The sequence below is a fragment of the Schistocerca americana genome, chromosome 1 (genome assembly GCF_021461395.2).
Source record: "Schistocerca americana isolate TAMUIC-IGC-003095 chromosome 1, iqSchAmer2.1, whole genome shotgun sequence".
NCBI classification, from domain to species: Eukaryota; Metazoa; Arthropoda; class Insecta; order Orthoptera; family Acrididae; genus Schistocerca; species Schistocerca americana.
The window spans coordinates 325,239,798-325,266,897 of record NC_060119.1 but is presented as its reverse complement, the minus strand read 5'-3'; the positions used below and the strand labels follow the sequence as shown (position 1 = coordinate 325,266,897).

Sequence of the window (27,100 nt, the reverse complement as noted above, 5' to 3'; positions counted from 1 at the left end):
ATCTGCGACCGTAGCGGCCACGCGGTTCCAGACTGAAGCGCCTAGAGCCGCTCGGCCACTCCGGCCAGCTGTAAATAACAATTTCAAAATGACGAGAGGCTGTGTAAGAGTGGTTACTCCTCAGAAGTTTTGCATCTCATTGTAAATACCACAGTAAGTTACTCGTCAAAGATGTTCGTAACATCGTGGGTTTCATATTTAGAATAATTCAAACTGTATGAAACAAAAATTGTCTGAAAAAATAATTAATTATATGAAATTCCTTGAAAATAAGGTGTACACATTCATAGCATTGCAGTGACTGTCATGATCCGTTTTCATTAAGTGTCAGCAAGAAACAAAGTAGCGGTGCGTCATGAAAATCCCGAGCGCGTGGCGTGGCGATGAAGAGAGACGGCTCGGAGAAGGCCGAAGCCCTGGGTATGCGTGCCGGCATGGCGCTCAGCTGATGGCCCTGAGTCTGCAGCACGGGGGGAAACCCTGCAATACAACTGCGGACACCCGATAAACCAATTTGTGAATGGCTACCCACGGATTATGGCCTAGCCGCGACCATGTGGGCGGCGTTTAAAGTTTCGGATCGTGGGTATCTGTTTTTGTTGGCATCCACAGAACATTGAAGGCCTGCACAAGCGAAAGACTCCAACAGTAGCCTTTGTGAGAGATATGGTTCTTCAGCATTTGTTAACCATTTTATACTCCTTCATTACTCAAAAGATGCTCCACTATTACTTTGTATAAGATTAGGAAGTAATTTATCTGTACCTCATAATCTACTTGGGAACTACAGGATTTAAAGATTTTTTGGTAGGTCATACAAAAAGTACTAGGTGTCAGACTTTGCCTTCGGTTGCAAGCGTGGATAAACGACGAATGACGGCCACAGAAACACTGTATCAAATGAAAAGATACAGAAGGAACTGTTTGCTTCTATTATTTATTTATTTATTATCATTTGAAATCCGATAGCCCTTAAGATATATTATACTACAGACCTCCGGGTGAATTTCGTGATGATTCCTGAACACCTCCCGCTCAAACCTTACCTGTACGGCGTGTTGTGTATTGTGCCACTCAAATTTGTGAGCCTGCAGTCTTGGTTTGTGGACTACGTGCGACAAGACAGTCAAGATGAACTGCGATATGTGCCCGAGTTTCATTAACTTTCCCGTCATCGTATTCTCAGAACTATCTTCTCCTCTTTTCGTGAATATATACAACTAGCCGACAATCCCGGCATTGGCCGGGTATTTATTTTGTCAATTTTCTGTTAAAAACTAAAATAAAAAAATGAGCTACATTTGTAGAGTAATATCGAAAAAGACTCATTTACATGTATTCTTGAAAGCACCGAAATTATGAAACAGTCGTACAAAGAAATATGTGTAACGTACCAATGTATTTTTACACTAACCGGGGGTCAGCTAAGCATTCGTATGCTAACACATCGCTTTTTCAGTAGGGCATATGTACAATAGAGAAACATGTTTCGCCTGTGACGAAGACGAACACTTGCTTTTGTTTATCCTTACCTTAAGCGTACTCTTGCGGTAGACTCAGTATGAAGTGATCCTTGACAGTTTCTGTACGCTGGGCGCAGCTGCTTCGCGTGTCTGCAACGCGATTTTCTAAACGTTTCCGTGGTAACGACTCTTCATAGCTCTATATAAGGCTATTGTTTTTGCCTGCAGCCGTTTGCGCTTCGAAGTTGAAAGCTGTTAAGAGCGCTGCTATTTGTCAGGAATTTCCTTAATTTGACTAGACTGTAAAAGTTTCTTAGTGTTCAAGAGTAAATACTTTAAAGCTTCACTCATGATGCGGCATTTTTCAGGCACCTCAGTGTTTCTGACGTCACATCTCTTGAACTGTGTGTCATATAACGATATATTTGTCACGTATATTCAGCGGCATACGTGGATACTGTCTGCGGAGTATGTTGCGACTGGGTTGGTAAAAATGAAGTAAAATATTTAAAAGTCATGCACAATGCATCAGTCTTTCACGCAATTCAGTGTTTATGACGTCATACCTCATGATGTATTTGTGGTACCACGATATAATTTTGAAGGTGCATTTGCTGGTATATGTGGATACTACCTCCGAAAGTTATTGCGAATAAATTTCGTAGCATAGAATATTCACATGTGAAATTTAAAGTCGTGCATGATGCTGCTTTTTTTCAAGCTTCTCAATTTTTCGGATGTGATATCTACTGCGCTATGGTATGTAGGTGGTTCTTACCCCACAGCGATTCTTGGCTGACAGTAAGCTATATGTGTACGAAGCTTCGTTGAAATCGGTCCAATGGTTTAGGAGGAGGTGAGGATCATACATACATATACCCATGCACTTTTACCAGGGCGAATCAAAACTTGGGTTGCATTTCCAAGTTGTGGCCACCACGTACATATAGGCACCACGGTTATGACGACTTATAACGCAAATTCACTTTTCCACGTAGTCCGCAAGAGACTGTAAACATTTCTCGGAACGGGTAACCAACTTTTCGATTCTGAATGCGTAGAAATAACTTCCAGCGCTATGTAACCATATGGATACAGGTGCTTTCACCTCCTCTTCGTTTCGGAATCGTCGACCACTGAAGTCCTCCTTCAGTTTGCCAGACAGGTTACAGTCTCATGGTGCTAGGTCTGGACTATATGCAGGAAATTGGCATACCTCCAACTTGAATTGCTGCAGCGGCTCTGGCGTTTGGAGGGCCGAGTGCGGTGCTGCGCTATCATGCAACAAAATCTCACCGGTGCTCAATCTTCCCCGGCGCTTTTCTTTAATTGCCTTACGCAACAGGTGCAACGCTTCACAAAGCGAAACAGAGCTGATTGTCGTACCTTTCGGCATAAATTATACGTGCACACACCTTCCATGTCAAAGGACACTTTCGGCATCACGTTTCCTGAAGAAGGAAGGACCTTGGCCTCCTTTCTTTTTCGTGACGTGGTGTCCACCCATTCCATCGACATTTTCTTTGTTTCGGGTGTGAAGTGATGGACCCAAGTTCGGTCCACAATGACGACTCGCTGCAGAAGCTTGTTGCTCTCCGCAGAATACCTTCCGAAAATGCCAGTGACGATTGGAAACATTGTACTTTGTGAGCATCGGTGAGCAGCCGTGGGACCCATGTGGCACACGGTTTATTATATCCAAGATGCTGGTGAATAATGAAGAACACACTGCCATACTAAATGGTCGGCATGCTGCAGTGTTATGTACCGATCGTCTCTAATGATAACATCTACACCGTCAACACTTGCGACTGCAGTGAAGAGTGCGGGCTATGTCAGTGGTGGCTTCTTCTAGTGTAGACAGGAGTTATATTTTATAGCAGAATACACACTCACAACTTAAGTCACATTTGCGACTTTTCAGTAGTGAAACGGGCGTGACCCATTCTTCATGGATGACAGTACCCCCAAATGTCGAGACGCTCCTGTAAACCAATTTTTTGCAGAAGTATTTATCCCAGCGTAGTGTCATGGGTTTGGCTCCGTAGAACATACCTGAGATGCCTTGAGAAGATGAACATCAAACCGGAATCCCCTTAAACATGTAACCGAAAGCAAATCACGCGCTGATATGGCTGTATTTAAATAATTAAGATTGTTTAATTGATTTTCTGATTTTGTTATAATTTTCTTATTTAATACTTCAGTTTTGACGTCCTTGCAATAATGGATTACGTTGCTGCATAAGATCGTAGCGGTTTTGTTTTTCATGTTGGTATACCGGATGCTAAAGGCTTATTTATTGATTTTCATTTTTTTATTTGTAGTTCACTCTTGCTGCTTGAGTTCAGATATCGTCATTTGGAAATAATGAGTGGAGCTGTGGACACAAGGAAATGGAGGGCCAAGTGGAGAAATCTGAACATCTCCGACATATTCTTCTGTTTGAATTCAGTAGAGTGGTAACAGCAGCGGAGGCAGCCAGAAACATCTGTACCGTGTATGACGTCCGGAACCACGCTGCTGCTACGGCCGCAGGTTCGAATCCTGCCTCGGGCATGGATGTGTGTGCTGTCCTTAGATTAGTTAGGTTTAAGTAATTCTAAGTCTAGGGGACTGATGTCCTCAGATGTTAATTACCATAGTGCTTAGAGCCATTTGAACCATTCAAGGTACGGTTGGAATCTTATCTACTGATTTTGCTGGCAGACTTCTAAGACTAGCAGCTGTTAAGGAAGATACGGTAGACGATTTAAAGACAAGACTAAAAATTTAGCTTTGACATACAAATAGCCGAACGTAGATACATGTGTTACATTCTCTATTAAGACCCAAATCAAAAATTTTTCCGAACTGTCTTCGTATTATTTCAGCATTCGTACAAGGACAAAGTAAGTATCTATTCGCCTTGTAATAGAGCACCATTTTTAAACAAGAGATGCGAGTACTTTACTATGTAATACTGTTTTGATACCGTTCACTTTGAATGATTCAGTTCACTTTGAGTAACGTCTTCCAGTTGGTACATTGTGTCTTGCACTGTGGTTCGAAGTTCACGTTAAACGCCGCCCGGAGTGGCCGAGAGGTTCTAGGCGCTACAGTCTGGAACCGCGCGACCGCTACGGTCGCAGGTTCGAATCCTGCCTCGGGCATGGATGTGTGTGATGTCCTTAGGTTTGTTAGGTTTCTGTAGTTCTAAGTTCTAGGGAACTGATGACCTCAGAAGTTAAGTCCCATAGTGCTCAGAGACATTTGACCATTAGCCATTCACGTTAAGCCGTACGTCCGGCTAGAATTAGATGGGTAAGTCAGATCAAAGTAGGGAGAAAAGGCAAGGACTTAGCACCTCCGACGAACCATATCTACTAAAGCACTGTTGTGTTCAAAAGAACCATCGGTGTGCAGCTGCTTTACCTTTTTTTAGCGCAATTTTGCAAGACCATGAAATTTTTATTTTTGGCTGCCACAACTTCTTCATTGTAACTACAGTATGGTGTAATAATCAGTTCCCTTGGTTATGATATCATCTGTAAATCAGAGGGTGTCAAACATAGCAACTAAGATGATAGGTACCTAACTGGACGCTACCAAAACACTTTGCAGTCAGGTGAATCGTCGAGTATACACCACTCCAATTTATTGCTCTGAACGAAGCACACACAACACAGCAAACTAAAAATATCGTATAAAAGCAACTATTGCGCCAATCAAGTTGGCTCTTGACTGACGCCATTGTGCAACATGCAGCAATATAAGTCTGGTAGTCGTATTGTCTGCAAGTGAGACTGCCCTCTCTTTGCTTTTTGATAGCCTCACCACCGCCGATTGATGAAGCGTACAATGTAAAATATTGCCACATACTCTCGAAGGTGCCATAGCATCAGCACGAGAACCCTATTGGATCGCTGTAAATCAGCGTCTGCTGACGCCTCCCTGTGCGCCTCAGACACGGATACCGCGGCCAGAGAGACTTGCGGAGCCGGCAACGAAGCAATTTGTATACAGACAATGTGCGACAAATAGCTCATCTGCGCACCAGCGCCACGTTCCCCCGCGCCAGCCTCTTGTCGGCACACTCCACCCGGATGCCGGCGCTGTTTGCAATTTGAGATTTGCTCGACTTGTCATCTCTTTGTTCCCCCGGCTGTTCCGGCTGGCTCGTCATCAAGACATTCTTCACGTGGCTTCCGGTTGCCATGGCAGCCGTCCCGGGGTGGGGTCCGGGCGCCCCGCCTCGGCCGCCGCCGGTTCCGTTCGGCTGTGAAAGTCGGCGCGGGGCGCAGCCGTGTTGACGCAGGGGAAGCGGGCTGGCGGCTCGCGGCCCGTGGATTGCGTTATTTGTCGTCGGTATTATGTACAAAACAAACTGAGTCTGGTAACGAGCTGCTCGCCGGAAGCGGCTCCCCTCACATGCAAATTCCTGATGCAATTACTCTTGCAAATTTCACATGTTTCACCCGCTGCCAACTCTGTCGTCCTTTCTCGTGCTTTCCAACTGTTGACCGTATGTGAGCGAAAATTTCGCAGCGTGGGTGGGAGGTTTTAGAAGTGGTACGCTTCTGCTGGAGCAGCTGAATGTGAACTGCTAGCAGCAGCTGTATGACGCTTTCCGAGAAAACTAAAATTTGTAAGTATTGACGAACATTTACTTTTGCCATTTATCAGCTTTTGGTATCACATGTTGAACTGATCGAATCACGTAGGAAACATGAGCCGTCACTGACAAACTTCACTTAACAGTGTGCTGCACTGATACCATTTACACACATTTCTGTTCAAGAAACTTCTCTGTTCTTTAGGGAAATTTTTGTTTTTCTTTGAAATCTTTATTTATTCAACAACTGAACTTTCATCTACATCTACATATATACTCCGCAAGTCACCCAACGGTGTGTGCCGGAGGGCACTTTACGTGCCTCTGTCATTACATCCCTTTCCTGTTCCACTCGCGTATGGTTCGCGGGAAGAACGACTGTCTGAAAGCCTCCGTGCGCGCTCTAATCTCTCTAATTTTGCATTCGTGATCTCCTCGGGAGGTATAAGTAGGGGGAAGCAATATATTCGATACCTCATCCAGAAACGCACCCTCTCGAAACCTGGACAGAAAACTACACCACGATGCAGAGCGCCTCTCTTGCAGAGTCTGCCACTTGAGTTTGCTAAACATCTCCGTAACGCTATCACGCTTACCAAATAACCCTGTGAAGAAACGCGCCGCTCTTCTTTGGATCTTCTCTATCTCTTCCGTCAACCCGACCTGATACGGATCCCACACTTATGAGCAATAATCAAGTACAGGTCTGACAAGTGTTTTGTAAGCCACTTCCTTTGTTGATGGACAACATTTTCTAAGGACTCTCCCAATGAATCTCAACCTCGTACCCCCCTTACCAACAATTAAAGTTATATGCTCTTTCCACTTCAAAACTTTCCGCACGCATACTCCCAGATATTTTACAGAAGTAACTGTTACCAGTGTTTGTTCCGCTATCATATAATCATACAATAAAGGATCCTTCTTTCTGTGTATTCGCAATACATTTCATTTGTCTATGTTAAGGGTCAGTTGCCACTCCCGGCACCAAGTGCCTATCCGCTGCACATCTTCCTGTATTTCGCAGCAATTTTCTAATGCTGCAACTTCTCTGTGTACCACAGCATTATCCGCGAAAAGCCGCATGGAACTTCCGACACTATCTACTAGGTCATATATATATATATATATTTATTGTTGAAAGCAATGGCCCCGAAACACTCCCTTGTGGCACACCCGAGGTTACTTTAACGTCTGTTGACGTCTCTCCATAGAGAACAACATGCTGTGTTAAAATGGTTCAAATGGCTCTGCGCACTATAGGACTCAACTGCTGAGGTCATTAGTCCCCTAGAACTTAGAACTAGTTAAACCTAACTAACCTAAGGACATCACAAACATCCATGCCCGAGGCAGGATTCGAACCTGCGACCGTAGCGGTCTTGCGGTTCCAGACTGCAGCGCCTTTAACCGCACGGCCACTTCGGCCGGCATGCTGTGTTATGTTTGCTAAAAACTCTGATATTCCGTAGGCTCTTACTTTGTTTGTCAGACGACAGTGCGAAACTGTATCGAACGCCTTCCGGAAGTCAAGGAAAATGGCATCTACCTCGGAGCCTGTATCTAATATTTTCTGGGTCTCATGAACAAATAAACTTTGTTCTCATCAAAGTAACAGCCCTCAGATATATTACAGTTGTGCCAGCGGTTTTTCTTATCTTGGAAGCACTTCTGGAACTCACTTTTTCTAATGGTGTTCAAGTCCTTCAGTGATTCTGTTTTTATCTCATCAACGGCGACAAAACAACGTCCTTTTATGATGGTTCTCTTCGGCATCGGAAGTACAGAGGAATCATAGGAGACCATTTCCGGCGAATAAAATCGCCGAGGAAACATAATGGATTTATTTTTTTGCCAAAAAATCACGAACGAGCAATGAGGTGTGAGCTGCAGCATTATTGGGATGCAATTTCCAAGAGTGGTTTTGTGATAATTCTCGTCTTTTTCTTCGGACTGCTTCACGCAAACGGCGTGGAACTTTCAGGTAGTATTCCTTATTGACCGTATGACCATAAGCAATGAACCCATGATGCACTTCGCATTGTAGCCAAAGAAAACAGTGAAAAAATCTTTTCATGTGATCGAACTTGTGTAATTTTTTTCTGTCATGGCTGTTCAGTCAGTTTTCGTTTGGACGACTGGGTCTTGGTCTCGCCATCTTACCCAAATACCCATGTTTTGTCACCTGATGTAACCTTTTCTAGATGTTCTGGATCGTCGTTGACTTCATTCAGCAATCCCTGAGCGATATCTACACGACGTCGTTTTTTGTCGAAATTCAACAGTTTCGGAAAAAACTTTGCTTCTACATGTTTCATGCACAAAACATCCGAAAAAACTGCTTGGTATGAGCCAGTGAATATGACGGTATCATCTGCAAACTCTCTAATGGTGATTTGGCGATTTTCCAGAACCATCTTCCTTACTTCTTCCGCATTGTCGCCAGCATCCGATTTGGTAGTGTGTCCAGGGTGGTCGTCGTCACGCCTTCTTGATTCTCTTTGAAATGTTTATATCACTCGTAATCTCTTGTCTTGCTCGTAGAGATTCGCCAAAAGCCACAGGCAACATTTCGAATGGGGCGCTGCTCTTACTTCCATTTTTCAAGCAAAATTTAATGCAAATTCCTTAATCCATCCTTTTCGAAAGAAAAAATTCGATGTGCATTCAAAAACACAGATAACCTTTTCGACTGTCAACAATAAACTAAATATTCAAAACAGCTGGAAATGCAAACATACATCAGGAACATATGTATGAACAAGACAAAAAAAATTGAAAATCGGATGTGTAAGGCCCGCTAAATTATAAAATTCCCCCTACTTTAAGGTAACACCACGTATATCAAGATGTCAATGAAAGTGAAAGATGAGGTTATGGAAAACTGCGGTTCAAACCCCCTCCCCGTCACTCCGCAGTAGATTTGCTGCTGCACAGATTTCTCGATCGGATTCTTTGTTAATGCCGCTATTCTTGTCAAAGGGAATTTGTGGACCGTTGCTAATGAAATCATTACCCGTTAAGACATTTATTTAGCTCATACATATAATTAATACGTCACTACGCAACACACAGTTGAGCGAACATTTGAATAGATTAACGTTCGCCACAGTGTAGGAAAGTGGCAATTTAGTTGCTTCCACGAATAACACACAATGCAGCAAAGGAACGTGACTGCTAACTTTCGCGGCAGCGCTGAGTTGATTTCATCGAGCTCAATCAGACGAAAGCTTATGACGAGGCATCACATTGTCACCATTGTCCGCAGATGAAAGGGCGCGGCACGTTTATGGGAGAGACGAGATCCAAAATAACTTTTCATTACTTTCATGAACACTTGGGCGAATGTCATGTTGGCTACGTAAGCAAGGCCTTGACCAGTGGTACGGCTTCCATTGCCAGTGTTAGTCAGTATAAAACCCAATTGAGTGTTAGGCCAATGTTGGGAAGATCTCCACCTGATGAAGCTGTGTATTCGCTGACGAGATACCAGCTCCTTCGTGTGTGGCAGGAAATGGGCCACCATTTTCATATTTGTCGTGTAACACATGGTGTTCATACTGAATGCGTAAAAATTTTAACTTTTCTCTGTCTAGGAACGTTGGAATTGTGTTTCAATCCATGTTGGATGCAACAAATGTATGAAATCTGTTCCTTCTTTATTTTTTTACTGATATCTCTCGATGCTACAATGTTACTTAGAAATTGAGGGAAAGTTTTCCTTCGTGTTCAGATGAACATAAAATCACAAGAGACGATCAAATCTTAGCTATTTTGTGGGCTTGTGTGAGTTTCCTTAGCATCCAAGGCGAATACGCCGTTGGAACTGGTATGCTCATGAATAAGCAGTGGTGTGCTCTTCATGATGATATCGAATCCAGAAGCAATATCTATCAGTCGAATTATACTATCAGAATTTCAAAATGAAGCATGTAGTACAAGTTTTACATTGTGTGCATGTCGAGTTCGTCATCGTTTAATTTATTTGCACAGCGATTTTATAAATTTTTGTACTTGGTGTGCAGATTTCGTGTATTGACAGCCCCAGTTCTCCGGTTGTGATTAAAGCTTTCGAGAGATTTTACTTACGTGTAACACAATTGCCAGAACTGGAAATATAATCTGAAATATGTCCAGTAGGGATCCGAGACCCCCTTCGGCCTCACTACCAGCTCGCCGACTACTTGATTGAAAAGTCCATGACTCTTACATTTGTTCATTGCTGCACCAGCCTACTTTATCTAGATAATGAAAATTAAACAACAGAAATTTATGGTGGACATCCTCCGCCATAGACACGAATCATGGTTATGTACCTTGTCATTCTTGAAACACTGTACCAAGGTGAACATCCGCGCCTGTTGTTTGAAAGTCTATGGTCACATACCTCCGGAAGTTGTAAAGAAATTTCTGTTGTTTAGAGGTAAAACCTCTTTCACTCGAGGCACTTCAACGTTTGCCTCTATGTCCAATAGGGTACCAGTCGAACATCTGGTAATAAGGCAGTCTCCGTATCAAATATTACACATTAGTGCTTTAGTAGCTGTGGTTCAAGTAGGGATTGAAACAATGAAGCAAACTAACAACTGGAGTGCCCTTATTGCTTTACTTTTCGTCACACTCACAAAAACGCAATCATATACTGTATGAAATATGCTGAGATTTACTATTAGTAAGAATGTGATTGTTTTGACATCTACTCTCATAAAGGAAACTAAGAAGTGCTCCTGGAATATAATGAATTTATTTTTACAATAAGTAAGATTGTAGTGAGATGTATACTCTTGACTCTAGTCAGGAAAGCGTCTCCTGAGGAAAATAATAAGAAATACTAAATACAGTTCTCAGATGCAAACTTCTCCAAGTAATACCGTGAGGAAAGCGTCTCCTGACGAAAGTAATAAGAAATACTGAATACACTTCTCAGATGCAAACTTGTCCAAGTAATACCGTGAGCAATTCAAAGATCATCACTCCAATAAACTGAAGTAAAGAGGCAAATTCATTTTTTGAAATCGTGCTTGAACTTCTGAAAGTATCTAATTGTTCTTCAATTTACATAAACATGTAATTTTTGATTATTTCTTTGTAGGTATCAACAAAATAAAGCGAAATAATTGTGGTGGAAACAATAGCAATATTGGAGAGAGACTTGACTGCACAGCCTGTTTCCATGACTGCCTCTGTACTTGCAGATTTCGAATCCAAATTACAGACTGAAATCAAAATGATTTACAGGAATTCGCGAAACGAAACAATTATGAGTTTTACATTGTGACATCAATTTCAAGTTATTCATCACTATATACATTTTACGTCTGAGGTAGAAACATTGACAAATTCATAAAAAGTGTTGGAAACAAGGAAATAAGGATATTTGATTATTAATTCAACTTCAGTGTTAATTGTGACGGAAGTACATAGAGTAATTTAAACACCCAAGAGACAAGACAAAAGAACTTCCGTAAACTGAGGCAAATTTGATTACCAAACTAAATTCACATTGGGAAATATCAGATAATTCGCGCTTATTTAGTCGTAAATTACGAGGGCTATTTTTTTCTAGTAAGCCAGTCGATCGCGTCACGTCGCAGTTTTCAGTTATAAGCGCACAGTGTTACATAAAAATGCCTAGACCAATAGTGTCTTTCGTCAAGCGTGAATTGTGTTCTGTAATTCGCATTCTTCACGCTGGGGGGTCCCCTCAGATTTCATTCAGCCCACATAACATAACTGGCCACGCAAGTGTTCAAGATGCAGGCGGTCAGACAAGGAAGCGAGAGTCAAGCAATGACCATGTTCAGCGAGTGGGTCATACGATTCGAGGCAGGTTTCTATGACTGACAGTTCAGAACAAGCAAACATTAAAGTTGTTATCTGGCATTGTCCTTCTTCACGACGATGCTCGGCCGCACAATGCAGCTGCAACATAGACACTCCAGCAGTGTTATCGTTGGGAAGCCTTTGATCACCCACCATACATCCCAGAATTGCGTCCCTCTGATTTTCATCTCTTTTCTCATATGAACCGCTGAGTATGACGCCAGGATTTTGGCGCAGATAACGAGCTTCAGTCCAGCGTAGAGAAATGGCGGAAAGTCCAGTGTATTGGAAAGTTGGTAGCACGCTAGGACAAATGTCTTAAGTAGGAGTGGCAACCTTGTAGAGAAATACCTGGCAGGTGTAGCTAAAAGTTGCAAATAAAACATTTTGGATTTTCACCTTCTTTTCCACATCTCAACTGATTGGACCTTGGGAAAAAGTAGGCATCGTGCGCGCTTCGTGCAGGATTCCTATTAGAGGCTTTTATATGTGGACTGAGTACTTCAACGGGTAGATGTAGTGTACTTATATCCCCTTAAAGGAACCGATGTGGCTGCTCATATAGCACAGAATAGAACCATCACAATATCTGCACTATATTCAGCTTTCTGGGAGTAGTAAATATTATTGAGGCTGTCAGTCTTTCGTAAGCGAGTGCCGTGCAGACTTCCGAATTAGTTCGAAGTAACATTTTCTTGTCATGTACAGGAAATAACAGATGACGTTTACCGTTTGTGGAGCTTCAAGGGAAGGTGGAGTATAGTTGGAAGGAAAATAGTGCACGAAAGCGCTGGGCACAGACTTTAGTGTCTGAAACGGGTAGCAGCGCGGTGCATTGTGTCGAAAGAAGGTTTACCAGGCCGCTGAGTGGATTGTCACATATGAAGGCGCAAGGTAAAGGGCTTGTTATTTTTCGAACTTCATTGAGTACAGAGCAAGAAAGAATGGATTACTACAAGAACTGAGTACCGTCGCATCTTCTTTTAATATGTTCCATATTTTCCATTCCTCGCCGATTCCGCGGAGAACCTCCTCATTTTTTCTCGTATCAGTGCACCTATTTTCCTTTATACTTGTACAGAGAACCATTTCTCAAACACTTCAACACTCATCTTCCCGAGTCTCCCACGTGTATACACAAAAATTTCCGTCTGAGTTTAAGGTCTACATTTGATAGCAGTAGACATCTCTGGGGCAGGAATACATTATTTACCTCTGCTTGTCTGTCCTTTATGTCCTTCTCACTTCTTCAGTTATGTGTCATTTCTGCTTCATAGGTAACAGAATTCCTTCAGTTCGTCATCTTCGTGGTGCCCAGTTTTGATGCTTCATTCTGCTGTTCCTAATTATTTTCTCCATTCTTTGGTGTTTCCTGTGTGCATTAGACTGTTCATTCCATTCAGCAGGTCCTGTAATTCTTCGTTATTTTCCCACAGGATAGCAATGTCATCGGCGAATTTTATGACTGATATCGTTCCACACTGAATTTTCATCTCACTCTTCTATTTTATTTTATTCCTGTCTTTCACGGTTAGATGTTGAGAATGAACTGTAGTGAAGTGTATGCATACCTTTACTCCGTGCGCCTCATTCTTGGTCTTATATTCTTACTAGCTGACAAACACGGCATTCCCGGGTATTCATTTTGCCAACTGTGTTTATAGGGTAATATCGAAAAAAAAATCATTCGTGAAAACACCTTTGAAATTCTGGAACAGTCGTACAAACAACTATGAATAATGTACAAATCTCTAATTACAGCTTCTTCGGTTCTCTATACTGCATATTTCAATGCTTTTCTCGCCATATCTCTTGGGCTATATGCCGTGCAATGATTAATATGTGTAGGTACATTGAGCACCACGTGTGAATGCTGTCTGCAAAATTTGTTGCGAATAGTGTTAGTACCAAAGAAGTACGAGTAATAAATTTAAACCTCATGCGAAATGCGGCAGTTTTTCATGCATCTCAGTGTTTATCAATTCATATTTTCTGAGCTATAATAATTAGGTAGTTCTTACCCCAACATAGATTGTTGTTTAACTGTAAGGGATATGTGTACCAAGTTTTGTTAAAATAGATCCAGTGGTTTAAGGGGAGGTGTGGAACATACACAAAGTGTACTAAGTTTGGTTGAAATCGGTCCAGTGGTTTAGGGGGAGATGTGGAACCTCCCCCACCCCCCCCCACCCCCCCACCCCCCCACCCCCACCCCCACACACACTATGGTTGGCCCCCTAGATGGCGTTACCATAGGTCAAACGGATATCGACTGCATTTTTTCTAAAAAAAGGAACCCCCATTTTTTATTACATATTCGTGTAGTACGTAAAGAAATATGAATGTTTTAGTTGGACCACTTTTTTCGCTTTGTGATAGATGGCACTGCAATAGTCACAAACATATGGCTCACAATTTTAGACGTACAGTTGGTAACATGTAGGTTTTTTTAAATTAAAAACAGAACGTAGGTACGTTTGAACATTTTGTTTCGGTTGTTCCAATGTGATACATGTACCTTTGTGAACTTATTATTTCTGAGAACGCATGCTCTTTACAGCGTGATTACCTGTAAATACCACATTAATGCAATAAATGCTCAAAATGATGTCCGTCAACCTCATTGCATTTGGAAATACGTGCAACGACATTCCTCTCAACAGCGAGTAGTTCGCCTTCCATAATGTTCGCACATGCATTGACAATTCACTGACACATGTTGTCAGGCGTTGTCGGTGGATCACGATAGCAAATATCCTTCAACTTTCCCCACGGAAAGAAATCCTGGGACGTCAGATCCGGTGAACGTGCGGGCCATGGTATGGTGCTTCGACAACCAATCCACCGGTCATGAAATATGCTATTCGATACCGCTTAAACCACACGCGAGGTATGTGCCGGACATCCATCATGTTGGAAGTACAACGCCATTCTGTCATGCAGTGAAACATCTTGTAGTAACATCGGTAGAACATTACGTAGAAAATCAGCGTATATTGAACCATTTAGATTGCCATCGATAAAATGATGGCGAATTATCCTTCCTCCCATAAAGCCGCACCATACGTTAACCCGCTAAGGTCGCTGATGTTCCACTTGTCGCAGCCATCGTGGATTTTCCGTTGCCCAATAGTGCATATTGTGCCGGTTTACGTTACCGCTGTTGGTGAATGACGCTTTCTCGCTAAATAGAAGGCGTGCACAAAATCTGTCATCGTCCCGTAATTTCTCTAGTGTCCAGTGGCAGAACTCTACATGACGTTCAAAGTCGTCGCCATGAAATTCCTGGTGCATAGAAATATGATACGGGTGCAATAGATGTTGATGTAACATTCTCAACACCGACGTTTTTGAGATTCCCGATTCTCGCGCAATTTGTCTGCGACTGATGTGCGGATTAGCCGAGACAGCAGCTAAAACAACTACTTGGGCATCATCATTTGTTGCAGGTCGTGGTTGACGTTTCACATGTGGCTGAAAGCTTCCTCTTTCCTTAAATAACGTAACTATCCGGCGAACGGTTCGGACACTTGGATGATGTCGTCCAGGATACGGAGCAGCATACATAGCACACGCCCGTTGGTCATTTTGATCACAATAACCATACATCAACATGATATGACCTTTTCCGCAATTGGTAAACGGTCCATTTTAACACGTGTAATGCATCACGAAGCAAATACCGCCCGCACTGGTGGAATGTTACGTGAAACCACGTACTTATACGTTTGAGACTTTAACAGCGCCATCTATCACAAAGCGAAAACAGTGGTGCAACTAAAACATTCATATTTCTTTACGTACTACACGAATATGTAATAAAAATGGGGATTCCTATTTAAAAAACGCAGTTCATATCCGTTTGACCTATGGCAGCACCATTTATCGGGCCAACCATCTGGTTTCCCCCTTGAAGCTAGACGAGTTTCATCCCTTGTAGTTTCTTCGTTTGGTGCTTATTTCGTGAGATATTTGGCCCGGTCACTATCAATGGACCTCCCTGTATACAGGTAAACAAGCCACACGAAGGTGTCTTGATTTCCCTTGAGTTTTGGTTCTGTTAACAAACGCAAGGTCTGAACTGCTTCTCCGGTACCTTTACTTTTCTAACTGATAGTCATTCAACAGATCTTTATTTATTTGAGCATTCGTATGTAAATTATCCTTTAAACTGTTTTGATGCATGAGATAATAAGCTCAAATGGCTCTGAGCACTATGGGACTTAACAGCTGTGGTCATCAGTCCCCTAGAACTTAGAACTACTTAAACCGAACTAACCTAAGGGCATCACACACATCCATGCCCAAGACAGGACTCGAACCTGCGACCGTAGCAGTCGCGCGGTTCCGGACTGGGCGCCTAGAACCGCTAGACCACCGCGGCCGGCGATAATAAGCTCACGTTTCGGTAGTCGTCGCATTTGTCTGCCCTCGCTATCATAAAGACTGTGCGGATGTTATTTTTCCGAATGTCTGATGTTGTATCTCCCGTCTCATAGGTTCTACACGCTAACTTCAGCAGTCGTTCCTGTGGCACTTCTCATATTACATTAAGAAGTCTGAATGTATGTTAGCGATCCTTTCTGCCTTGTTACTTCCCAAGTCTTCCAAAGCTCTGTCGATTTCGGTCACTAATACTGAGGCTTCTGCCTCTTCCAAAAAAAGACATGCATTTTTTCTTTCATCATGTCAGCGCGTTGCCCTCCTAGAGGCCTTCATTGTGTTCTTTCCACTAATACGCTTTCTCCTCTGTGTTAAATATCCCGTGTAGTATCCAAACGTTGCTTGCAGCTAGTTTGTGATACCACTGAAACTCATATTTACAGCCAGCCTGCGTGCCCTACTCCGTCAGAATACTGTTCAACACATAGAAGTAAGTTCTCGAAACGTAACCTAAGTTACATGCATATTGCCAATGGAATGCACATCCGGAGTGTATAACCCAGCATGTCCTTATAATACGATACTCAGCTGAAAACCATTCGTACGTTATATTTTATTTACATTCTTTATGTGATGTAAATGCATGTAACTTACAAACTACTGGCTTAAGTATGTTGCGTTGTAGCTTAGCAAATTATTATGAATTCGCTTCGTTACAGTGTTTAATGAACATTTCCAACTGTGCATTCGCCTTACTTGATAAGTTGTTAATTTTTACGTTTAATAAAGCACTCCGTCTTCAGGCCACGAGTGGCCTACCGGGACCATCTGACCGCCGTCTCATCCTCAGAGGAGGATGCGGATAGGATGGGCATGGGGCCAGCACACCGCTCTCTTGGTCGTTATGATGGTATCCTTGACCGGTGCCGCTACTATTCGGTCGAGTAGCGCCTCAATTGGCATAACGAGGCTGAGTGCACCCCGAAAAATGGCAACAGCGCATGGCGGCTGGAAGATCACCCATCCAAGTGCCGGTCACGCCCAGCAACGCTGAAACTCGGTGATCTCACAGGAACCGGAGTATCCACTGCGGCAAGGCCATTGCCAATTTTTGCATTTAGTGCAGAAGAAAACTCAGTAGGGGATAGTAACCTATTATCGGATACTGTTTTTAAATTTAAGATTAACAGCATACTAGTAATCCTTGAATAATGGAAAATGTGCTATACTATTACTATGGAATTTTAAATACTACCTGTAAAAATCTTCAGAATATTTTGTCGTTTAGTAATAGAAGGAAAAAAAATTAATACGAGCAATTTTTCCATCTGGAGTACATGATCCCTAAATACGGGTGAGAAGTAAACAATAGAATTTAATGAGTTATTAACATAATGTTGATTCGCACCAAATGTTTATTTCAAAAGTACAGTGTGCTGCATAAGTGTTGGTTACTCTGCAGTCGTTTCAGCCGTCACTAGAGAAGTGTTCTGTCTTTGTGCTTTTTGATACGTAAGTCACACTTAAAAACTTTTCAAGTGTCATCATCGATATCTGCATGAAGCTCATAATACTAACAAAGGCGTCCGATTTACGTAATCGAGGTGGCCTTAGAGGTATCAGTGGATCACAGTTGGTCGCAGTAAATGCACTCTACGTCCTCTTCGCATGTGTGTGATAAGTCTATAAGCATGGTTTCATCAAAGCTTGAATTGGAGATTTCCTCACCATAAACTTTCCGTCTCATGGTTTTCTTGTTCTTTCTTACCAGCACCTCCCGTTTGGTAGTCTGACATATTGAAAGTCTATCAGATGCATCAAATTAAACTCATGCAGTGCGTTTCAGTGAAGATGGTGTCGTTCCTCTAGTCTTGGTAATTACTTTCTTTTTTCCCATATCCAGGGATTGCTCCACAACGTTTTCAAAAGGAGATGGCGTCAGCATTGCTGCTTCGTGGTGGGACTGATGGTGGAAACAGAGAAGACGTGCTGTTTTCAAAGGCAGAAAGCGCTGTTTCCATTCCATTAATAGCAGTCGACAGTCGTCCTGCTGTAGCTTCTGAGTCCTTGCCAGCATATGCTGCAGATTGCTGAGGAGGAAAATCCATAGATGTAAAAATCTGGGTGTTATAACAATGCAACCCATATTTTTGAAACCATTTGCAGACACTTCAGTTGTTGCGGCTCTGCTATATGCGCTACCCATCAATGGCCCACTGTCTTTTTCCCTCACACACTGGGAAGGATGCGCAGTGGGACCATAAAAGACCTGCCCAGAGGTGAGGATGATCCACAACGTCAGTGGTACGAGTACGCATATTAGAATGATGTGCATCAAAATAATCATCACTGGCGACCTACAAGTTCCAGCATAATGCAAGGGACATATTAACTATCCGGAATTAGGCAACAATCCGAAATTTGTGTAATTTATGCTACTACGTTTTCTACTTACAAAGTTTTCAGCCATGTGTAAGCTAACAATAATTAAGAATACTTAATAGTGAATAACACAGTTCAAATGTTACCCAGGCACTCAGCTCAGGATAAATTACGTAGAAGGACTGGCCTGAGATTCGGATAACATCATTCACCATTTGTAAAACTTTTATTATAAAAGAGAATAAAGTGCACACATGCAATTTCTGAATATACCCAAAGGCTATTGCCACTTATAAAATTTAAAATGGATTGAATCCAAAAAATTTCTATAATAATTTAAGAACAAGCCGAAAGGGCCTTTCAATAATACTTAAAGAAGAAATAACGGAATCTGCTCTAATATTAAGTTTACACGTTTAGGAAAATATGAAACCAACATCTGGCGTATTTATTCTGATAAACAGGACCCGCTACCGTTCTAGAATCTTATACCACATTTCAAATCTACAAACTGGATCCCGACCAATATGAAACCAAGAAAATTTTGCTAGTGTCAGATAATATTACTTAAACTACCTTGGTGAGCTATTCCATATTTCATTTAAGCTGACTAATAGTCTTTCATGTCTCCTGGTTTCACACGAAGTCCTGTTTCAAAAGATACTTCTTTCTTTCTGTGTTTGTCATGTTACTTCTTCACGACACTAACGGACGCTTTGTCTACTATTTTTACCCTGTGGATTTTAATAACGCAACACTCAAAGTACACCGACGGAAAATATAAAGGCAGTTGTAGAGATTTCAGTTTGCACGTCAACTATTGTTCTAGTGACATTCAAAACCCAAAAGAACAATTCTGCGCAACAATATCATCAATAGTGGAATGAGATACAGTATACTGTACATCAGCTGAAAGATGCCACTGACCGCAATTATTAATTTCATGTCACCTTTAGCTCTGTATTACGTCGCTAATTTAGAAGAATGCATATTTTCAAAAATACTAGTGGCACGTTTCTAGTATAACCCACGGTCAGAAAAACTCTCCTCCCGAACAGGCCATGAAGGCCCAACGGTACCGACCGGCCGCCGTGTGATCCTCAACCACAAACGTCACCGGATGCGGATATGGAAGGGAATGTAGTCAACACACCATTCTCCTGGCCGTATATCGGTTTCCGAGACCGGAGCCGCTACTTTTCAATCAAGTAGCTCCTCAGTTTGCATCATAGGGGCTGAGTGCACCCCGCTTGCCAACAGCGCTCGGCAGACCGGATGGTCACCCACCCAAGTGCTAGCCCAGCCCATCAGCGCTTAACGTCGGTGATCTGGCGGGAACCGGTATTACCACTGCGGCAAGGCCGTTGGTACGCTCAGAACATCGGAAAGAAATTGAATCTAACGTATCGTGTCAAGAGGTATCTCCACGAACGCCGATGTCAGCAGCGTTACCACTTGAGGCGATATTTAGCATAAGTCTTATTTGTGATATTCTGATAAACGATCTTGCCCGAAACGCGTCAGTAAAGTTTTTATAGTAAATGTATTATTATTACTTAGCGGCCTGAAGCAGTGATGGTTGCAGACCTTGTGTCAGAGATTGAGCTGTTCGTATTTAGAGGCTAGGTGTACTGTGAAAGAGAAAGGTAGAGTGTGAACTCTGTAAGTCCTACGGCTCGTAATTGTGAGCGTGGCCCTGGCAATCAATCGGTGGGCCGTGTCCGGTACTGGCGAGCAAGAATTTTACTACAGGCGGCCGCGTTTTACGGGGATTGTTGGGAGCCGCTACCTGCCGTCCTTAATGGCGGCCGTTGCGACCGCGCGATATGAAATATGTACGGCGGGGCGGACCCCCAAACGGCGCGGCGCGGGTCCGTCTCTCCGAGTTGAGTGCCACTCCCGCTGTTCCGCCGGCCAGCGCGGCCGCGTAAAATTTTAATGCGCCTGTCACCGAACCCGAGATAAAAACAGAGAGGGAAGCTGAGTAGTTTCTTATAATGCTACAAGAATATATCTATTACAACGAGAGAAATGCTGAAACATTCCATCATGTTTCGTAAAACGATACTATCCGACTCGACTACTGTGTCGCCACACGTACACAGGACGCGTACGGCGGAACCTTCTTCGTATCCCAGTATACTTTTCCCACAGCCTCACTGTTCGGCAGGAGAGTGGTACCCAGAAAGACCGACTGTCGATTCAAATGCATCTTCCCTTGGAGTCTCCAAGTGACAGTCCTGTGTAGACGCACAGTGTATTGCAAACGTCACACGCCTACTCTTTTTTCCGTTTTCGGTTCACGGGAGCTATACAGGAAGAAATTTTCCAAACTGACTTCTCTACATTTATGCTTGTGATCTCTGCATGAGGCGTCAGAATGGAGAATGTAGTACGTTCTTGACTCGTATCGGAAGTTAACTTCTTTCGGAATATAGGGAATAACTTTTACCACTATGCGATTAGTCTTTTTTGGAATTTCTCGGTTCCACGAAACAAACTGTTAACGAATCACGCAGCTCGTCTTACAGTTTTCTCTCCGTTGACCACTAACTAAAACTGGTCAATTTAAACGTGTGTCTTTTGTCAGTGAAACATACTTCCTTCAGATATTTAACAGCCTAGAGTTAACAATCTTGTAGCCGGCCGTAGTGGTCGAGCGGTTCTAGGCTCTACAGTCTGGAACCGCGCGACCGCTGCCTCGGGCATGGATGTGTGTGATGTCCTTAGGTTAGTTAGGTTTAAGTAGTTCTAAGTTCTATGGGACTGATGACCTCAGAAGTTAAGTCCCATAGTGCTCAGAGCCATTTGAACAATCTTGTAAGACCGTTCGCATCAGTGCTATGTTCTTAAATACGTCGCACGTATAAAATCACTGCTAATTACGTGATCTAGATCGTAGTTGTAGCTGAATGTATAGTGAATTCTCCATTTTGCTAGGAACGTGTCCGATAAAATGGCGTATCCCAATTGCACACGTAATAACTCACACTCAGACCTTGTCAGTGTTATATAAAAGGATGCGTAAAAACACGAATCGCAGTCCAGCTTAAAGTTAAAAACTGTGGGAGCCAAGCGCTTTGATGACGATGATGTTTGGATTGTGGGGCGCTCTACTGCGCGGTTATCAGCGCCCCTACAAGTTCCCACCATTTTTTCTCAGTCCAATCTTGCCACTTGCATAAATGATGATGAAATGATGTGCACAACACAAACACCCAGTCATCTCGAGGCAGGTGATAATCCCTGGCCCCGCCGGGAATCGAACCCAGGGCCCCGAGGTCGGGAAGCGAGAACGCGACCGCGAGACCATGAGCTGCGGACAAAGCGCTTTGACATATGGGTTATAAGTAGGTAGGTATTTGCCAATATACCGTAGTGTGCTCGTGCCACAGAAACTTGTTTATAATTTTCCCTCTCTTAATGCTGAAACCGATTGTCGAACGCTGGCATGTGAGTTATACAAAGAAGATGTCTTAATCACTAAATTAATTTCGTAAAACGTGCATTGAACCATATTAATTACTTAGATGGGAAACACTGGTGCCTGATATATTGTAGAAACTTATTTTCTTGTTATTCTTTTTGATAAAACATATTGGTTTGTCTCAGAAGACTGGTGCATGTCACCAGGAAAAGACAACAAAGAGAAACTTTGTTGACTATCCGACCGCTGCTTCTAAACATTTCTGTCTCATGACGCTGCGTTGAACAGATACTTACTTATTCTATATATGAAGATAGTAACTGTTTCCGATAGAACAGGTACATAGATGACCGTGCAGCTTGTCTAGAATAGATGACAATTAATCGAAACCCTCAGCTGCCGACAGGTGTTCTTGATTTACCTCAATGAGGACAGCTGAAAATGTGTGCCCCGACCGGTACTCGATCCCGGGATCTCCTGGTTACATGGCAGACGCTCGATTCATCTGAGGCACTGAGGACACAGATGAATAGCGCGACTGCAGGGACTTGTCCCTTGCACGCTTCCCGTGAGAGCCACATTCCCTACTATCCACAATGTACATTCCTAATGTTCTTAATAGATATGTAGACTGTGGACAGTTGGGAATGTGGGACTCACGGGAAGCGCGCAAGGGATAAGTCCCTGCAATCGCGCTATTGATTTGTGTCCTCGATGGCTCAGATGGATGGAGCATCTGCCATGTAAGCAGGAGATCCCGGGTTCGTGTCCCGGTCGGGGCACACATTTTCAGCTGTCCTCATTGAGGTAAATCCACAACACCTGTCGGCAGCTGAGGGTTTCCATTAATTATCACTTACTTATTCGTCTTTCGAAAGACATGAATTAGATGAAATTACAGCATTTTCGTGCAGCGATAGGCCCGGCGTAGTCCCACTTACAGAATTTCACATGAGATCAGGTACTTTATTCATTAAATCGTAATACACTATAATTCAAATAAATCTCCACACTATTGCTTCTGTATTCTATACATGATGACACCATAATGATACTACGAACTTTCAGAGATGACGGAGAAGAGTAAATATATTAATTTGTCATAAGGGACCCTAGTTCGAAGACGACCAAGTCATAAGTCCTCTGACAGTGGACCTCTTCTACTGTAAGCTCTTTACTTTGCACGTTATCAGAGGATGTAGCACGGGCCAAAACAAGAAGAAACTGTCTAGTAAACATGGGATCTAAAATGAATACCGTAAGAGCTAGAGCACATGTTCAGTAGAAGAGATGTGTTTCCCAGTAAGGACTACGTACAGTATACGTATGGATGTAATTTGTACAACAGGTGCGCCACACCTGTCATGAATGTAAAGATACGGAGGAACGAAAGAAGTTTAATAACATATGTGTTATGAAATACATCTCGTAAATTCCTGTGTGTATGAAGCGTTGCTCTATGCAAGATATTAGCGTCCCCACCTAGCAATTAAAAAGTTCTGTCTCTGTAAATATCACAGCAACATGTGCGGGATAGACTAGACTGTTGCATCACTTTAGACTCGACCGTCTCAGTTTGTAGTTGGAAAGAATCCCCAGAAAGTTGGGGGTGAAGGAAAAGCAACCGATCCGACCCCTCCCCCGTTTCCGTTGGCTCCCCCCCCCCCCCTTCCTCCCTGCCTTTATCCCCTTGCCGAGAGAGCGATCGCGGGCGGCAGCCTTGTAAGTGCAAAGTTGGAGAGAGTTGCACGGCACACGGCGCAGGGCGCAGGGGGCCCGACATCACAGCGAATTAGCCGACTCTGGCGGCAGCACCCAGCGGAACTAACAAACCCTCATGTCAGCTGCTGCCTGCTGCTGCTGCTGGTACCAGAAAGGAAAGCGAGCGAGCGAGGACCAGCCCTTATTTGCGGCTTCCCGCCGCCTCCATGCGGTTTCAAGATTCCTACGCACGTACATACACACACACATACACAGACACACACACACGCAAGCGCGCGCGCTGGAGCGTGCTGGTACTGCTGCGTACTCTATATTGGAATACCCACAACTCGTACCCCGTGTATTAACTCTGAGGCAGACGGAAGGTGAAACTCGGAAACCGTAGCACACGATACCTTACGAATAACTGAAATAAATGATTTGTACAAATTTTTTTCTGCATTTGGTGTTCTATAGCCATGTAAAATTTTAAGATCGCCATTATTAACCATCAAAAATTTGCTTCCAGCATGTAGTGTTTACTCTCAAGCCTAGTCACATTCAAGAGACCATCTTCAGTGGCAATATAGATATACAGTAATAGAGGGTGACCCGCAACTCCACCCACAAAATTTTGGAGAAGCTTCAAAAACATTTTCTGATACAAGGAACCAATGGTTTCCCGTGGCTCGGTCCCTGTGTTTGATTTCTTGTGTCATCTCTTGTTCTACATGTATAGCGCTAAGAATATCTGAACAGCAGTGCAGTTGTGTGTCTTGTTTACAATCAGACTCACTCTATTCAGTGGCGGTGATGATGATGATGTTTGGTTTGTGGGGTGCTCAACTGCGCGGTCATCAGCATCCTTACAAAGTCCCAATTCTTATACGCTCCAATGTTTTCACAATCCGATCTAGCCACTCTCACTAATGATGATGATGAAATGATGAGGGCCGGCCGGAGTAGCCGAGCGGTTCTAGGCGCTACAGTCTGGAACCACGCGACCGCTACGGTCGCAGGATCGAATCCTGTCTCGGGCGTGGGTGTGTGTGATGTCCTTAGGTTAGTTAGGTTTAAGTAGTTCTAAGTTCTAGGGGACTGATGACCTCAGAAGTTATGTCCCATAGTGCTCAGAGCAATTTTTAAATGATGAGGGCAACACAAATACCCAGTCTCCTGGCAGAGAAATTCCCCAATCCGGCCTGCACTCAAACCCGGGACCCCACGATCCAGAGGCAGCAACGCTAGTCACTAGACCACGAGCTGCGGACGTTTCAGTGGCGGTACTTGACGTTCACCTCAACAGTGCCACTCTACTCCTCCTCTTCAAATATGCATTGAGTACTACTCTGTCCTGCCCCGACTTTCTTTTTTTCCTGCATTGGTAATTTAGCGTTAACAGTGATACATAAGTGCTTGAAAGGTTTACTGATAATGAGTTGTCAGTATGCACGACGTTTATGGATTCACTGTATGAAATGAGAGATAGACTCAACGACACTATAACTGGCTTCTCCTAAGCGACGTCAATCACATCACAGTATTTTAATATCTGTCTGAGAGTTGTTACAGTACTCTGTCTTGTGTTACATATTCTCGTGCATGCATATTAAAATCCTTTTAAGAGTAGTGAAGATTTTCTCAAAAACGAATGGAAATGGGGTAACGAACCGAAAAAAGAACAGAATAATATTACTAGTCTGTAACGAACCGCTGATGACCACGGGTTCCCTCCATAAGTTAAAATGATTTGTGAACAATTGCACAAGCCTCCTTGGGAGATTATGTCTCAGAAACCTTCAGGTTTGTACCAGAGCCCAGGCGTCAGTGGTTAAGGAAAAACTCTCCTTGTTCTCACTATTGAATTATACAGGGCGTTTCACAATGCCTATTACAGGTTTATAGGGACTACTGAAGGAACTTATTAGACGAAGTTTTGATGAAGATACGTAAGGAGTTTAAAGACTGAATCACATTTAGATCTCCGGCTTCACGGTACACAAAAAGATTGAAAAGAGGGCCCTTTGTCAGCCCCAGTTGTGATTATTTATTTATTATTTACTTATTTAATCTGATCAGATTAGGGCCTTCGTCTTACATCAGACCATGGTTTGACACAAACGGTACCTTCTTTATGTCATAGTTGTCTAAGAAATAACGATTTTAACATGAGAATAGTATTAAAATGATCTCAGTCTTTGAATTACATCACACGCCATTTTATTCTCACTACAATGACGACTGCGAGAAGCTGGACTAGCAAGTTTGAATTTGGTGCTTCATGGTCGCGCCGCACTCTCGACTTTGAAGAAGACGTCCTTCGACACGTAGAAGAGAACCCGACGACGAGTACGCGAAACACTGATTATGCCATTGGCTGAAGTAGAGCGCAGTAGAACACACAGGAGTTCATTTTCTCCCCCGTCTGCGTAACGTGAACCAGGAGATTTGAAAGTAATCCGGTCTTCATATTTTACATCCGGACTGTACATCTCCGGAAAGGGGTTCCCTATCAAAGTTTTATTAGGTCCCCTCTATTAACTCCGAAGGCCCGTAATAGAAACGTCCAGTATATACAGAACAGTACGACTACGAAGAGACTTCAGGAAAATTGTCCTCACAACCATCTTCAAAAAAATAATCGAGAAAAGAATGTGAGGACTACCAGTTTTCAGAGTAGTATTACACTTATCCAAAATTTTAACGCCATATGTCTTGAAAGAAAACAATAGAGGAATACGACAGTCGGTTCTAAGTCTGAGGATAATCACTGAGAAAATCCCAAGTGTGAACAGATAACAACTCATCGTTCTCATCGAAATCGAGAAAGCGTTTGATAACTAAACTGGCATCTTCTCTTTCTGGTTCTCAAAAACGTCCTGTACCGAAATCTAATTCACCGTTTGTAAGGAAACCAAACGGCAATTGTAGACTTGTACGAAATAAATACAAAAATAATAAATGGATTGAAGCAAATATTTTGCTGCCCCTGCTGTTGTTATATATCTACATAGAGGAAAAAATTAAGGAATGTTTACACAGGTACACTTAAGTAATAAAAGAAATAGTAAATTGAGCAGATGACATTGACTTATTGGTTATACTGACTAATGAGTAAAAGATCATTGAACAGTCGCTTGTAACATGAAATCCACGGATCTGTAACAGAAATCATGTGGTGTTGTACAGCGCAAGCCATCCTTTGCGCATCTCACTCAAGTAAAGGAAATAATATATTTGTAGAAAAGAATTGGGGAACCGAAGAAGCAACAGGAATATATCGAGACCAATTTACGCATGCCTTGCATCAGTGACGCAAGAACCAGA

The 27,100-nt window shown here is 42.9% G+C and overlaps 1 pseudogene; it reads right to left on the bottom strand.

Annotated features, from left to right (window-relative positions):
• Positions 1-19,896: 19,896 nt before the first annotated feature.
• On the bottom strand, positions 19,897-20,014 carry LOC124556895 (annotated as a pseudogene).
• Between the last annotated feature and the right edge of the window lie 7,086 nt (positions 20,015-27,100).